This window comes from Dendropsophus ebraccatus, chromosome 1 (assembly GCF_027789765.1).
Source record: "Dendropsophus ebraccatus isolate aDenEbr1 chromosome 1, aDenEbr1.pat, whole genome shotgun sequence".
Classification (NCBI taxonomy): domain Eukaryota; kingdom Metazoa; phylum Chordata; class Amphibia; order Anura; family Hylidae; genus Dendropsophus; species Dendropsophus ebraccatus.
In genome coordinates this window covers 60,651,916-60,668,171 of record NC_091454.1, presented here as the reverse complement: position 1 = coordinate 60,668,171, position 16,256 = coordinate 60,651,916, and the positions used below count along the sequence as shown (strand labels likewise).

Genomic DNA, 16,256 nt, shown 5'->3' with positions numbered 1-16,256 from the left:
ATTAGAAGAGGCTGAGGGAACAGCGCGGTGGCCGGCAGCGCTGTTCTCTCAACCACTGCAGGGGCCGATATTAGTTTGCAGGGGGACCAGCAGCCCCTCTGATTGGTAATCCTGGCGGCCCAGCGGGCATTCGCCCGCTCCGCCAGATTACCAATCCGGGCCTGATTGCAATGGGGATTAGCAGTGTCTTTAGCCCGCTCTACCAATTACTGACTGAGACAGGTCGGCACCGCGGCCATCACTAGGCTGAGGAAGCTGTCTGGAGAGTGACAGCCCACTCAGCCAATCACTGGCTGTGTCACTGTCCTGTCTCAGTAATTAGCTAAGTGGGCTGGAGATAGCTGAAGACATTGGAGACACAGAAGAGGAGGACACTGGGGCAGCACAGACAGGTAAGTATTGCACCAAAACTGCACAAATTATTCAGCTGTTTTAGTACAGTTCGTTAAGGTTCGGATCACAAGTTTGTGAAATTCATGCCAAAAATTAAAAAACCTAGCCAACCGAATTTTTAAAAAATTCGCTCATCTCTAGATTTCACAATAACAAGGACTCCATTTTAAAATGGTCTGTAATGAACATATATTCACTTCTGAAGAAAACAATGAGTAACATTTTTCTGACCACAGTCAATGCAATGGTAGGGATTTTACTTCCTCCACTTCTTTTGGCAAATTAAAAATGAAGCAGTTTCTCTAAAGCGGATGTGATGACAGAACATAAGCATTTAATAGCAACAGTTATTGTCACAATTTTTTTTGTCTGTGAACTCTAAGTGCTTTGAATTGTATTTTCTAAATGCAGGCAGTATAAAGTGCCTTGAAAAGACACATTGGAAAATAACCTTGAAATACACCACAGGCAAGCATCCAGTCCGAAAATAGCCACAGGACTGCATAGCTTAAACAAAAAAGAAAAAAAAAGGAATTCAAGATTATTGTCCTTATTTTGCTTGTTCTTCTGTCCTGATGCCAAAGCACCATAGCATGGGAGACTTTACCACAGCCTGCACGGACAGGGTATGTCCAGTGGGGGAATGAACTGGGCATGCTCATTTCTGTGCCAAGTGATCTGAGAGAATATAGCTGCATTTAGTTTCACTCATTGCGCATTATATCAGCCAAGTTATTTAGTACTTGATAACTTCATCTTGGCTCAGATTAACAGGTTTGTAGAAACTGGAGGAGTCTGAAAAATTACAACGAAGAAAATAGACCATGCTTTCCATTGACCTTCTCCACACCCAAGGTTATATATTGCTTTGCTATTAGAAATTGGCTTTAGCCATTTAGTTTGAAGAAGCAGCTACCTTACTGACATCTGGGCCAAGGGAAAACAGCCAGAAGCCTTAAACCCACAAACCCGAGGTAAGAGGAATTAATGGTTACTTTACTGGGCTGTCGATTGTAATTATATGCAGAAGATTGTATGGCTACTTCCTGTAATATGTCAGACTTTATCTACTATAGACTATTGAATACTAAATAATTCTTAGAGTATATACAGAGCAAACAAGGAGAGGAAACAAGATCTGCATGCAGCACAAAGTGATAGTACATTCTGCAGAGTGGAGGAAAAGGGAGGGTAGATAGACACTGCAGAGTTTATCTATCTATCTATCTATTCTGCTGTGTTTTACTAAACTATAAGGTATAATAATTAATTATAACTGCAGTATGTAAGTGCACCAACCCTGTGGATATAATCTATAGTGTTTTAATACATCTCTATATGTATTTCTGATTTTATGGTAATTCCTGCCTTTAATCTCTAATACTTTTATAATAGTTTTATATGGACAAGCATTTTTTAGATTGCTTTGTACTAGAGTACAAAAAAGTTTTCTCCATAGGTCTTTATTAAAAATGTTGTGTACTTTTCTTCTACTGCCTGTACAGTGTGCTTTTATAAGTGATTTTTAACATTTTAAGTTAAGTTTTCGTTAAGTAAAATGTTATGCGAACATATGTATACAGTATTTGTATTTTTCTTGCATGTGAACCCACTAGTTGCAACACATAAGTTGCAACAGGTGTGACATACTTTGAATATATCTTTAGATGAGATTTTGCCTTACAAAACTGGGGCACACACAATATTTAACTAGGTTTTCTTGGACCCACTGGGGAAAGCCCATCTTCCCACTGTTGATTTATAAAGATCGTAAACAATTCCACTTTTATGTAATGTATTCACGTATCCAGGCTCCCACCGCCTGTCTCTTTCCTGCTTATTGTTCTGCAGTGCGACACTGAGTGGTGGCATCCTGGAGTTCCCATGGACACCAGTCACTCTTTCTCCGGAGGGCTCATCAGCCAATCAGGGCTCTAAATCAGTGTCCAATGCCTGTGCGTGGCAAGTACAGTACATGGCTTTGGCAGATGACTCTGAATGTGGTGTACTCCCTGGCTAGTTATCTGCATTCTACTGCTGTATTTGGATCTTCTAGTTTTTTGACTATCGGATTGTGTACCCGGTAACACTCCTTGTCTGCTGACTCTGATTAATATGTGACCTTCTGGAGATGACTTTTGGGTTGTTTACTTTTTAAACGCTTGGCTTCTGAATGAATATATATATATATATATATATATATATATATATATATTAGGGCTGGGCGATATGGCCTAAAATTTATATCACGATATAATTTGATGCATGCACGATATAACGATATATCACGATATATAAAAAAATTTTTGCCAGTCATCAGCCCTCCCCTATGCCTTCAGCCCCCTTTGTGCCAGTTATCACCCCCCCTTGCCAGTCATCAGCCCTCCCCTGTGCCATCAGCCCCCCCTTGTGCCATCAGCCCCCCCTTGTGCCATCAGCCCCCCCTTGTGCCAGTCATCAGCCCCCCTTCTGCCAGTCATCAGCCCCCTTGTGCCAGTCATCAGCCCCCCTTGTGCCAGTCATCAGCCCCCCTTGGCAGTCATCAGCCTTCCCTTGTGCCAGTTATCACACGCCTTGCCAGTCATCAGCCCCCCTTGCCAGTCATCAGCCCCCCTTGCCAGTCATCAGCCCCCCCCCCCCCCCAGTGCCAGTCATCTCCCCTCTCAGTTTTCCAGCCATTTCATGTGCCAGCCATCATGTCCCCCCAGCCAGGGCCATCATCAGCCCCATGCCAAGCCATCTGCCGCCCCCGACCCCTATGCTACTTACCTTTCCTGCAGGGCTGGCTGATGGAGTCCGCGAGGCGAGACGGGCCGCGTCTTCTTCCCAGCATGCACTGGGAGACCTGACGTCACACGCATCAGCGCGCTAGCGCGCTGACGATGCGTGAACGGAAGGCCCTGCAGCGCGGTACCACGGAGCGGTAAGTGAGAAGCTTATTCACTACCGCTCCGTGGTATATCGCGATATGACGATATGCCAAAAATCTATATCGTCAACCGAATTGATGACGATATTTTGGCATATCGTTTATATCGCCCAGCCCTAATATATATATATATATATATATATATATATATATATACAGTGAGTCCAAGAAGTATTTGATCCCTTGCTGATTTTCTTTGTTTGCCCACTAATAAAGACACTATCCTTCAGCACTTTTAATGGTAGATATATTCTAACATGGAGAGACAGAATATCAAGAAAAAAATCCAGAATATAATTTTAAAGAAAATATTTTAATTAATTTGTATTTCAATGAGGAAAATAAGTATTTGATCCCTCTTGCCAAACACACTCAATACTCAGTGGTAAAGCCTTTGTTTGCAAGCACAGCGGTGAGACGTTTGTTGTAGTTAACCACAAGTTTAGCGCACACACCAGGGGGAATTTTGGCCCACTCTTATTTGCAGATTCTCTCTAAATCATGAAGGTTGGTGGGCTGTCGCTTGGCAACTCTGACCTTCAGCTCCCTCCATAGATTTTCGATCGGATTGAGGTCTGGCGACTGGCTGGGCCACTCCATGACCTTAATGTGATTTTTCTTGAGCCAATCCTTTGTTGCCTTTGCTGTATGTTTAGGGTCGTTATCATGTTGGAAGACCCAACCACAGCCCATTTTCAGAACCCCGGCAGAGGGGAGGAGGTTGTCCCTCAGGATTGTGCGGTACATGGCTCCATCCATTTTTCCAGTGATGCGGTGAAGTAGCCCTGTACCCTTGGCAGAGAAACACCCCCAAAACATTATGCTTCCACCTCCATGCTTGACGGTGGGCACAGTGTTCTTGGGGTCATAGGCAGCATTTTTCTTCCTCCACACATGGCGGGTGGAGTTGAGGCCAAAAAATAAAATTTTGGTCTCATCTGACCACAAAACCTTCTCCAATAACTTGGTTCATCTTTCAAATGATCATTGGCATATTTGAGGCGCGCCTCCACATGTGCTCTCTTCAGCAGGGGTACCTTTCGGGCACTGCAGGATGTGAATCCATCGTTGCGCAAAGTGTTGCCAATTGTTTCCTTGCAAACTGTGGTCCCAGCTGCCTTCAGGTCATTTGCTAACTCCTGCCGAGTGGTTGCAGGACGATTTCTGACTGTTCTCAGCATCATTGCCACCCCACGAGGCGAAATCTTCTTTGGAGCACCGGGCCGAGGTCTGTTGATTGTCAGGTTATACTCTTTAAACTTTCTGATAATTGCACCAATAGTTGTTACTTTCACATCCAACACCTTACTAATCTTTTTGTAGCCCATTCCAGCTTTGTGAAGGTCAACAATTCTGACTCTGAGGTCCTGTGACAGCTCTTTGGTTTTACCCATGTTGGAGACTTGAAATCTGTGTGATCTGTCTGATTCTGTGGACAGTTGTTTTTCACACAAGTGATTAGTGAGAACAGGCGGCTTCAGGTCAGGTAACAAGTTGATTGGGAGTGTCTAACTGGTCTGTAAAAGCCAGAACTGCTAATGAATACTAAGGGATCAAATACTTATTTCACTCCATGAAATACAAATCAATTAATATATATTCCTTAGATTTATTTTCTGGATTTTCTTTTTAATATTCTGTCTCTCCATGTAAGAATACATCTACCATTAAAAGTATAGAATGATCATGTCTTTATTAGTGGGCAAACAAAGAAAATCAGCAAGGGATCAAATACTTCTTGGACTCACTGTATATATATTCATCCTAGGTTCTGCACCATAGGCTATCCTTAGTTTTTCTGTTTGCTCTGTATTATGTCTGACTTATGTCTGTTGAATTATTTTTGCCATTATTTAGCATCAGAACTAGGGATGGTCCGAAACTGCCGAGGTTCGGGTTCGTATGAACCCGAACACTCGGCATCAGATTCCCGTTGTCTGCCCGCTCTGTGCAGCGGGTGGATACAGCTGGAGGTCTAATACATTATTTGTAAATGAAAGCATAAGAAATAGGCCATAGAAAGAATAGACTAAGGTCAGTTCCCACAGTGTTCACAGAAAGTGCTTCTCCTTAAGAAGAGCATCAGATAGTGGCATCACTGTGAAAGGGGTATTCCCAGCTCAGCTAATATAAACCTGTGTGTTACAGAGTTAATTGGACTCTTTACAGTCCAATGGTATGCCAAGTTCGTTCATTGAGCATGTCTGACAGGTTGACATATAGATACCTTTCAGGTACGGAAAAGCGAGGTGATTATGCTTTATAAAACCATGAAAAAATGATCTTTGTTTACTGGCCATCCATTATAGATAGCTGATGGCTTATTAATAATGGTTGCCAAAAGCAGTTTGGATCTATATAAAGAAAAAACATTAAAACTTCACTCATATTGTTTGTATCTAAATTTAAAGGGGTTGGTCACTTTATAGTAAGATTGTTCCGTGTACAGTATAAGTAACTGTACTCACAGCACTTATTGACAGCAGCTCCCTGTGTACCTCATAGAGCTGAAATCAGACTCCCCTTCACCAGGCCGTGCTGCCCTGCTATGTGCTGCCGACATGTAGGAGCATGGGACCATGCCTGCCCCCAGTGTCCACCACTGAGCCTGTATATTCCTATGGTGGACACTGGGGGGGGCGGGACATGGTCACATGCTCCTCCATGTCACCCATCTTATTGACAGCTTCACCACAGATCAGGGCAGTACAGCCTGGAGGAGGGAGCCTGATTTTAGCTCTAGGAGGTACACAGGGAGCAGCTGTCAGTATATACAGCAAATACACTTACTGTACACTGAACTATTTTACTATAAATTGACCAACCCCTTTAAATTATATTTTTGATAGAAGTGATTGTTGAAATTACCTTAAAAATTGATAAACCTCAGTCTCTATTCCTACCCTGGGTTATAGGCTGCTCTGTTCTGCAAAGAATGTATATTGGAAAGTTCTTTCACTAAAAAGTAAAATAACTCATAATGGCCTTAACTGAGGTCATAGTAAATTATGTGAGGTATTACTCATGCCATATTTCCCATTAGTGGAAATCAATGCAGGAAGCTACATAATCGTAACAGTAGAAACGCTTCTTCATGTAAAAACTGCAAGTTAGTTCACTAAGGCACCAAATATTTTATGCCATGGCCTCCCCAGGTGTATCTCCAGCTATATTCAGCATCATCACACTAGAAAGGTTACAATGATACCCAGTGTCTCTCTTATGCATCAGCAATGTACAATTGACTTTGCTTTTTACATACTTGTAAGTGACCATAGGGTGTGTTAAAGCTCAGAATCACATTATGCATTGCAGTAACATACAACATTTGATACAGACATTGGTTGGTGTATAGCCTAAAAAAAGCCCCTGTCAATGGTGAAGGTCTTTACAAATAACAGACATACAGAAAAATGCTGATATAGGATGGCTGCTAATGCACCAATAACCACAATAATGCTGGATGTAAACCAAACACAAGAACATAGCGGGAAGCTATAATCCAGTTTGGCTACCTCCGATGCGTCCAACCAAACTTGAGACCTGTAATGAAGCCAAATGGTCTCTAAATGACTTTTTGGCCAATGCATGGAAAGTTTTTACTGTTCGTTTAAGTGATTAATTTATTAAAGAGCACGTTCTGCTAGAACAACTAAATCTACAGTATGTGCTCTTTTCAAAGGCTCAAATGGTAAAGAACAATTTAGGATAATTTTTGCTAATATCTTTCTCCTCTTGCTTCACTACTGGGAATACAAATCCATTGCAATAGACAGTAAAGATCTGTGACATTAATTGGAGGGTATTGAAACATACAGCTCCCTTCCACTACTATGGAAAATCACAGAAACATTAGAACACAGAAATCAGGGGACAGATGGTAGACCATTTATTTTATTTAAGGGGACCATTGTTTTTATATAGTGGGGAATGGTGCAGACCACTTTTTATTGAGTTGGGTCAGTGTAGGACATTCTTTTGAGGGGGGTACAGTACAGAATATTATTTTATTCAAGAGACACAGCATGTAGCACTATTATATTTAGGGGACACCATATGTAGTGCCATTGTATTTAAGGGGTGCAGGGTGTTGATGGGATGAAGCATAAAACAAAAACAAAAAAAAGTGTTGAAAGGAAGCCTAAGCTGTATTACTTTATGCAGTACAAACTTTCAAAGTAGGACATGTTGATATGGAGTGGCCACACACAGCCTAACAACCTGTAGTACACCAGATGTAAACCAGAAACTTAGTCCAAGAACATATTGGCAAGCTATAATCCAGTTTGGCTGCCTATGATGTGTCCAGCCAAAGTTGAGACCTTTAATGAAACCTAATGGTCTCACAGACTGGTTTCTTTGGCCCATGCATGGAAAGTTTTTACTTTTACACTTAAGTGATTAATTCATTAAAAAGAGCACATTCTGCTAGAACAATGAGATCTATCAAATCTTCAAAGACTCAAATGGTATATGACTATTTAAACTATTTTTATTTATTTTTTTTTACAATATTTGCTTGCCTTATGCTTCTCTACTAGGAATACATACTGTAGGTTCCACTGTAAAATTAAAATTTTAACTTTAAAAAATTTAATTAAACTTAAAATTTCACAATTTATTATGTGGAGATAGAAGAATATTTTGTGTATAAAATAAGAGTAGCAAAGATTGCAACAGATAGAATAAATGTTAGAGAAAGTAAAGAGAACCGGAATTTTTTTTTAACATATATAAATAATATGAAAAAAACAACAACAAACAACTGAAATCTGTGTGATGGTGAAGCATTATGAGGAAAAGGACAATCTACGAAACACCTTCTTCTCTACTGTACTCACACAGGAATATCCATGACATATAACGTAAGAAGGGATGATGTAAAATTTCCAGCAAATCTCAACTCTACAAGAAGTCCATCTAAAAAACATAAAATACAAAAATCGCTGGGCCTATTCCTAATATTTCAAGATTCTTTAACCCCTTCATGGCGCAGCCTATTTTGGCCTGGAGATTAAAACCATTTTTTTTTTTTTTTTTTGTTTTTCCTTCCTTGTTTTTTAAGAGCCATAACTAGAGATGAGCGAACCTCGAGCATGCTCGAGTCCATCCGAACTCGATCGTTCGGCATTTTATTAGCGGTGGCTGATGAAGTTGGATAAAGCTCTAAAGTTGTCTGGAAAACACGGATACAGCCAATGACTTTATCCAACTTCAGCAGCCACCGCTAATCAAATGCCGAACGATCGAGTTCGGATGGACTCGAGCATGCTCGAGATTCGCTCATCTCTAGCCATAACTTAATTTTCCATGTACAGAGCTGTATGATGGCTTATTGTTTGCAGAATCATTTGCAGAATTGTACTGTTTTGAGCTAAGATCAGATTCCCCTCCTCCAGGCTGTGTTTCTCTGTTCTGTGGTGAGTGTGTCCATAAGATGGCCAACATGGATGAGCATGTGACCAAGCCCCACCCCACAGTGTCTTCCATAGGCATATACAGGCTTAGTGATGGACACTGGGGGGTGGGGCATGGTCACATGCTCCTCCATGTCAGCCATCTTATGGACAATTCACCACAGAGCAAGACAGCACAGCCTGGAGGAGGGGAGTCTGATATTAGCTGTATGAGATACACAGGCAGCATCTATCAGTATATACAGTGAGTACACTTACTAATACTGTACACTGAGCAATTTTCCTATAAAGTGGCCTTTAAAGGAATCTGTCAGCTTCAATTTGCATTTCAAACTGCATAGGCAATGCTTTTATTCTCTGATTCAAAGTGTTGAAGTGGCTTTCCTACAAGGGCTGAGGGTTGTAATACCTACCTGCTTCCTCTCCCATCCCTTACCCTGCTAAATCCACTTTCCAAATTTTTAAAAGTGCAATGAAATTTCAAAACTGGACTCAGGACATGACAGCGCAGGAACAGGGATGGGAGGAGGCATTACAGCTCTCAGCCCTCCAGAGACTTGCAAAGGAGAATAAATTCATTTTTCTATGTTGTGGAAGCACAGACAGATGTACGAAAGTGCCTTGTGTCTCCTTGTACTACCAATAGAGATGAGCGAACCTTGAGCATGCTTGAGTCCATCCGAACCCGAACTTTCAGCATTTGATTAGCGGTGGCTGCTGAAGTTGGATAAAGCCCTAAGGCTATGTGGAAAACATGGATATAGTCATTGGCTGTATCCATGTTTTCCAGACAACCTTAGAGCTTTATCCAAGTTCATCAGCCACCGCTAATCAAATGCCGAATGTTTGGGTTCGGATGGACTCGAACCCGAACCCGGTTCGCTCATCTCTAACTAGCAACTATCTAGCAAAAAGGGTGAGCAGTCTGGATTGTGAATTGCAGATGACAGGTTCACTTTAAGGCTATGTTACTACATAGCATTTTTGCGCAGTATTTTGCAACGAAAACCAGGAGTGGATTGAAAACACAGAAAGGATCTGTTCACACACTGCTGAAATTGAGTGGATGGCCGCTATTTAATGGCAAATAATTGCCATTATTTTAAAACAATGGCCGTTGTTTTGAAAGAAATGGCGGGCATCCACTTAATTTGAACAGTGTGTGAACATAGCCTTTTTGTGTTTTCAATCCACTTCTCGTTTTGGTTGCAAAATACTGACCAAAAATACTGTGTGGGAACATCACCTAAGGCTATGTTCACGCAACAATTTTCAATGGCCTTTATTTGATACTCGAAATAGCGGACATTATTTAACATACTTTGGCGGATGCCATTAAAATGATGTCCATTGGTACATTATTTACGTTTTGTTTGAATGATGACCACATTACCACCCTTTTTGGACAGCTATTTGCATTTTTAGATCCATTTATGTGGTACCACCGTTGTATATATGTATATATTTAGAGCATATGTGACTTGTCTGCATCTTGGAGGGGTACACATTTTTGTTATATTTTACCTTTTAATACATACAGAATCTACTAAATGCTACGTTTTAATATTGGGATACCATTCATTAAATCTATTATATTACCCCGGGTATTGAAACCCTTGTGGTGAATCTCTGTGATTAATTGTGTGTGAACATAGCCTAGATGTCTCACTGGTTGCAATTAAAACTATGATTGGTAACTATGTTTAATTTATGTATACTATCAAAATGGAGCCGCTCACTCTATATGTATATTTTACTCTATAATCTCCAAAATGATGATGTTGCAAATACGTAAATTTACCAAACTTGCCTCCTTCTGCTAATATGCTGCTCTTTATATCTCATAGTTGACCGCTTGCCATCCAGGTTACCGACCACCGGCCTGCTCTAAAAGCACTGGTTTGGCTTGTATAGGTAGGTAGATAGATAGATGTAGTGTAGATGTATATAGATATAGGGGAACATTTATCAAAGCCTGATCCTAGAAAGGATCCAAGCCCCGTGCACAAATTCTATGAGGGAGATTTATCAAACCGGTGTAAAGTAGAACTTGCTCAGTTGCCCCAAGCAACCAGGGCCGGACTGGGACTAAAAATCAGCCCTGGCATTTCCGAGCACACAGGCCCACTCACCGTGCGGTGATAAGTTATGAGAGGATGTTGTGAGCGCAGCACGGCTACATGTATCATCACGGCCATGACTGGAATTACAGATAATAACACAGTAAATGGGGTCAGAAGCTTCTGTCTCTGTACTATGTAGCTGAGCTGCAGTTACAGGTCATCACCACTACACAGTGTACAGAGACAGACTGCTTCTGGCCCGGTCACTGTGCTCAGTTTAACACCACCACCACATACTGACTAATACCACCACACACTGCCTAATACCACCACATACTGATTAATACCACCGCATACTGACTAATGCAACCGCATACTGACTAATACAACCACATACTAACTAATACCACCGCATACTGACTAATACCACTGCATACTGACTAATACCACCGCATACTGACTAATGTCACCGCATACTAACTAATACCACCACATACTAACTAATATCACAGCATACTGACTGACACCTCCACATACTAATACCACCACACACTGACTAATACCACCGCATACTGACTAATCCCACCGCATACTGACTAATGTCACCGCAGACAGACATATTAGGCTCCTCACTCTGACACCATCCTCATCTCTATACTAACTGCACATCTGTACTGTCCCCTTTACACCCTCATTTAGTGGGTAGGCTGACTTTATGTGACCCCCTTATTGTATATGCATCCCTCTATGTAGTCCCCTTATAGATGGCCCCCTCTCTTATCCCCCCTCTCTTATAGATGGCCCCCTTTGTTATAGATGCCCCCTCTCTCTTTTCCCCCCTCCTTTATAGATGGCCCCCTCTCTCTTCTCCCCCCTCCTTTATAGATGGCCCCCTCTCTCTTCTCCCCCCTCCTTTATAGATGGCCCCCTCTCTCTTCTCCCCCTCCCTTATAGATGCCCCCCTCTGTTATAGATGCCCCCCTCTCTCTTCTCCCCCCTCCTTTATAGATGGCCCCCTCTCTCTTCTCCCCCCTCCTTTATAGATGGCCCCCTCTCTCTTCTCCCCCCTCCTTTATAGATGGCCCCCTCTCTCTTCTCCCCCCTCCTTTATAGATGGCCCCCTCTCTCTTCTCCCCCCTCCTTTATAGATGGCCCCCTCTCTCTTCTCCCCCCTCCTTTATAGATGGCCCCCTCTCTCTTCTCCCCCCTCCTTTATAGATGGCCCCCTCTCTCTTCTCCCCCCTCCTTTATAGATGGCCCCCCTCTCTCTTCTCCCCCCTACTTTATAGATGGCCCCCTCTCTCTTCTCCCCTCTCCTTTATAGATGGCCCCCTCTCTCTTCTCCCCCTCCCTTATAGATGCCCCCCTCTGTTATAGATGCCCCCTCTCTCTTCTCCCCCCTCCTTTATAGATGGCCCCTCTCTCTTCTCCCCCCTCCTTTATAGATGGCCCCCTCTCTCTTCTCCCCCCTCCTTTATAGATGGCCCCCTCTCTCTTCTCCCCCCTCCTTTATAGATGCCCCCCTCTCTCTTCTCCCCCCTCCTTTATAGATGCCCCCCCTCTCTCTTCTCCCCCCTCCTTTATAGATGGCCCCCTCTCTCTTCTCCCCCCTCCTTTATAGATGGCCCCCCTCTCTCTTCTCCCCCCTACTTTATAGATGGCCCCCTCTCTCTTTTCCCCCCTCCTTTATAGATGGCCCCCTCTCTTCTCCCCCCCTCCTTTATAGATGGCCCCCTCTCTTCTCCCCCCTCCTTTATAGATGGCCCCCCTCTCTCTTCTCCCCCCCTACTTTATAGATGGCCCCCTCTCTCTTCTCCCCCCTCCTTTATAGATGACCCCCTCTCTTCTCCCCCCTCCTTTATAGATGGCCCCCCTCTCTCTTCTCCCCCCTCCTTTATAGATGGCCCCCCTCTCTCTTCTCCCCCCTCCTTTATAGATAGCCCCCTCTCTCTTCTCCCCCCTACTTTATAGATGGCCCCCTCTCTCTTCTCCCCCCTCCTTTATAGATAGCCCCCTCTCTTCTCCCCCCCTACTTTATAGATGGCCCCCCCTCTCTCTTCTCCCCCCTCCTTTATAGATAGCCCCGTCTCTTCTCCCCCCTACTTTATAGATAGCCCCCTCTCTCTTCTCCCCCCTACTTTATAGATGGCCCCCCTCCTTTATAGATGGTCCCCGGTCTCTGCAGCCCGCTCCTGTTACCTCCTATCACCACAGCCCGCTCGGTCCGCCTCCTGTCACCGGAGCCCGCCTCTGCCCGCTCCGGTCACCGCAGCCCGCTCGGTCCGCATCCTGTCACCGGAGCCCGCCTCTGCCCGCTCCGGTCACCGCAGCCCGCTCGGCCCGCCTCCTGTCACTGGATCACAGCCTCTGCCCGCTACAGTCACCGCAGCCCGCTCGGCCCGCCCCTGACGTGCGCCGCTAATCCAATCAACGTAGAGCAGCGTGGGGCCGCTGCGGTGCACTAACACGCATTCCACGGCTGGCTGCAGCGGCCCCACGTTGATTGGATTAGCGGCGCACGTCAGGGGCGGGCCGAGCGGGCTGCAGTGACCGGAGGGGGCAGAGGCTGTGATCCGGTGACAGGAGGCGGACCGAGCGGACTGCGGTGACCGGAGCGGGCAGAAGCGGACGGGGAAGAGAAACGGGCCGCGGCGGTGATTTTTTTTTTTTGATGCAGCCCGGGCGGCCCACGGACTGGTAATCTGGCCAGCCCAGCGGGCATTTGCCCGGCTTGCCAGATTACCAGTCCGGGCCTGCAAGCAACCAATCAGATTCCGCTTTTCATTCCTCACAGACTCTTTGAAAAATGAAAGGTGGAATCTGATTGGTTACTAGGGGCAACTAAGACAATTGTACTTTACACCATTTTTTTTTGTCAGGTTTATCCGTTGTTAGCTGAATGGGTGGAGAATTTATCTAATTTTTTTTGCCTGGAATAGGGCAAAAACTGGCTCTGAGGTGGCGTTGATTTTTTTTATTTTTTTTTACCTGCTGCGCATCAGCCTCTGATATGCTGGATTTATCAGGAGGTGTACGCCTCTTGCTAAATCCAGTGGTGGGAAACCAGGGAAATTTAAAATTAGAGGTGCGCAAAAAAGCAGAAATTGATAAATGTGCCCAATAGCGTATATACTATAGCTACTATATGTATATGCCAGTATACATGGTTATAGCATATACACCACTATATATAATATAGATATACTGTATATCAGCCAGACCACTGCTTTAAGAGCAGATTGGTGCTTGGTAAGGCTATGTTCACACAACTATTTTTTTACTTTGTACTTTGCATTGAAGTGAATGGTTAAAGGGGTTATCCAGCGCTACAAAAACATGGCCACTTTCTTCCAGAGACAGCCCCACTCTTGTCTCCAGCTTGGGCGGGGTTTTGCTGCTCAGTCCATTGAAGTGAATGGAGCTTAATTGCAAACCGCACCTGAACTGGAGACAAGAGTCGTGTTGTCTCTGAAAGAAAGAGGCCATGTTTTTCGAGCACTGGATAACACCTTTAATTGATTTGCAGGCACACCCCACGGTGCCCGCAAGTCAATTGTAAAAAAAAAAAAGAACGTTCCTGCTGCTGATACAGGGGTATTGGCTTCAGGAACGTGCTGAATTCAGCCTGTCGGCTGGCAGTTTAACAGTGTCCATTGCTATGCAACAGACGCTGTTAAATGAAGCGTGAACATAGCCTAATCTAGACAACAAGCTGTCAACAATGGGAGGGAAAGTGTGGACATAAGAGGACAATAGCGTTAAGAGGACAATAACCTGACAATAGTGCTATTTTACAGCGAATTGCGCAATTCACTGCAAAATACTTTTAAACTCTAATGAAATGCTTTGTGTGAACATAGCCTAAGTATGTTAGTTGAGAAGGGAATACCCCTTTAAGCTACTTAGTTTAGTCTCAGCAAAAACTCATGATACACTTGATGCCTGCAGAGGAGTGGAAACATATGTTTTATCAATTATTAGCTGTTTCCTACACATGGTATGGTTTCTGGGAAAGCCTTCTCAGCTACATAAAGGCAGATCACACTGGAGCAAGCATCATTATACGGATCCTAGAAAAATCCTAAAGTGCAGGTACTTTACTAAAACTTTTCTGTCCTGTAAGCTGATGGAAAATACTGTATATTTATTGACTTATATCTGAGGTAAGACCAAGGGAAGACAGAAGTCATTTTGTGAGAAAGGGCTCTTCATTCCCTGCATGTCCCGGATACATTTTTATTACCAATGATTTGATATACATGCCTCAGCCTGCAGCCTATTCACACAGCTGTAATGCAAAATCTGTAAGAAGGCCTGACTTCTTCCATGGAGCAATGGCTGCTTCTGGTTCTCAGCAGGAGAAACCAGACAAGCATAGAACAGGACAGATTTGCTGACAACACTGCTCCACCCCTCATTTTTCCTATCTGCTGTGCCACAGCAAGATATCCTTCCCTGGTATCTATGAATTCACAGGAATAAGAGCCTCCTAGCTGGAATGCTACAGGTAGGTGATCCTTACCATAGTGGTTAATAATACCGCAGAGATTGTCATTTGAAAGTATGGTACATTGATAATAAAATACAAGAGTGCAATGTATGCCCTTCAGCCTGATGTTTGATTACAGGTTTTATTATTATTATTGAGCGTTATGTTAGACGTCTTATTTCCTTTCTGTGATGCTTTCCTATGATTGCTGGTCTCTGCTGATACTGAATTACAATGTAAACTTATTAGGTAGTCTATAGATCGTCATGGTTGTTTTCAAGCCGGGATATAGACTTTTATGTTGACAAGATAATTATAGTTTTTTTCCTGCCATACTCTTCTCTATTATTGGACTTGGGGAGATTCATCTGCCTGCTAGGTGGTCAGGCTGCCAAGGTATTTATTTAAGGCAAACAAATATTGTGCATGGCTCCTATTCTAATTTATAGGACCTATGCATGATACTCACTAAGTGCCAGGCTTTTCCTTTCACAACAGAATGCAGTTGCATCTCTCTACACCTGATGTCCGATTGAGCTGGGGTGATTTTTGGCCGAGTGCTGGGGAGGAGGAGGATGAAAGAAGTAACATGTTTTCACCTCCCCCACTTTAGCGCTGGTGCCAGAATCTCGCAGCTTCGATCCACCGATCTGAGTGGGGACCTGGGACATGACGTGTTGGGCTCGCTTAGCCAGTCAGCGGCCAAGACGGGACCCCGCTACAGCCACTGACTGGGCCTGGCACATCACTCCCCAGGTCCCCACTCAGACCCAGAAGCGCCTGGGACCGGAGCTGCGCGATGTTGGCACCAGTGCTGGAGTCGGGGAGGTAAGAGCATGTTACTTCTTGAATCCTCCCCCTCACCAGCACTCTGCCAAAAATCACCCCAGTCTGGAGTTCCCCTTTAGGCTATGTTCACACGACGTAAAAGTCCAGCCGCTGTTGCCATCGGCAACAATGGCCGT

The 16,256-nt window shown here is 43.9% G+C and overlaps 1 protein-coding gene across 2 annotated transcripts in view; it reads left to right on the top strand.

The window, feature by feature from the left end:
• Nucleotides 1–1,113: 1,113 nt before the first annotated feature.
• FGF1 (fibroblast growth factor 1) overlaps nucleotides 1,114–16,256 on the top strand; it is a 90,805-nt gene continuing 75,662 nt past the window's right edge. The window contains exon 1 of one of the 2 annotated variants that reach the window (XM_069971806.1): nucleotides 1,114–1,367. The gene's annotated coding sequence lies outside the window, so the exon portion shown is untranslated. Of the gene's footprint in view, nucleotides 1,368–15,228; nucleotides 15,310–16,256 lie in introns of those variants that run through there. The other variant, XM_069971798.1, reaches the window with a different exon arrangement.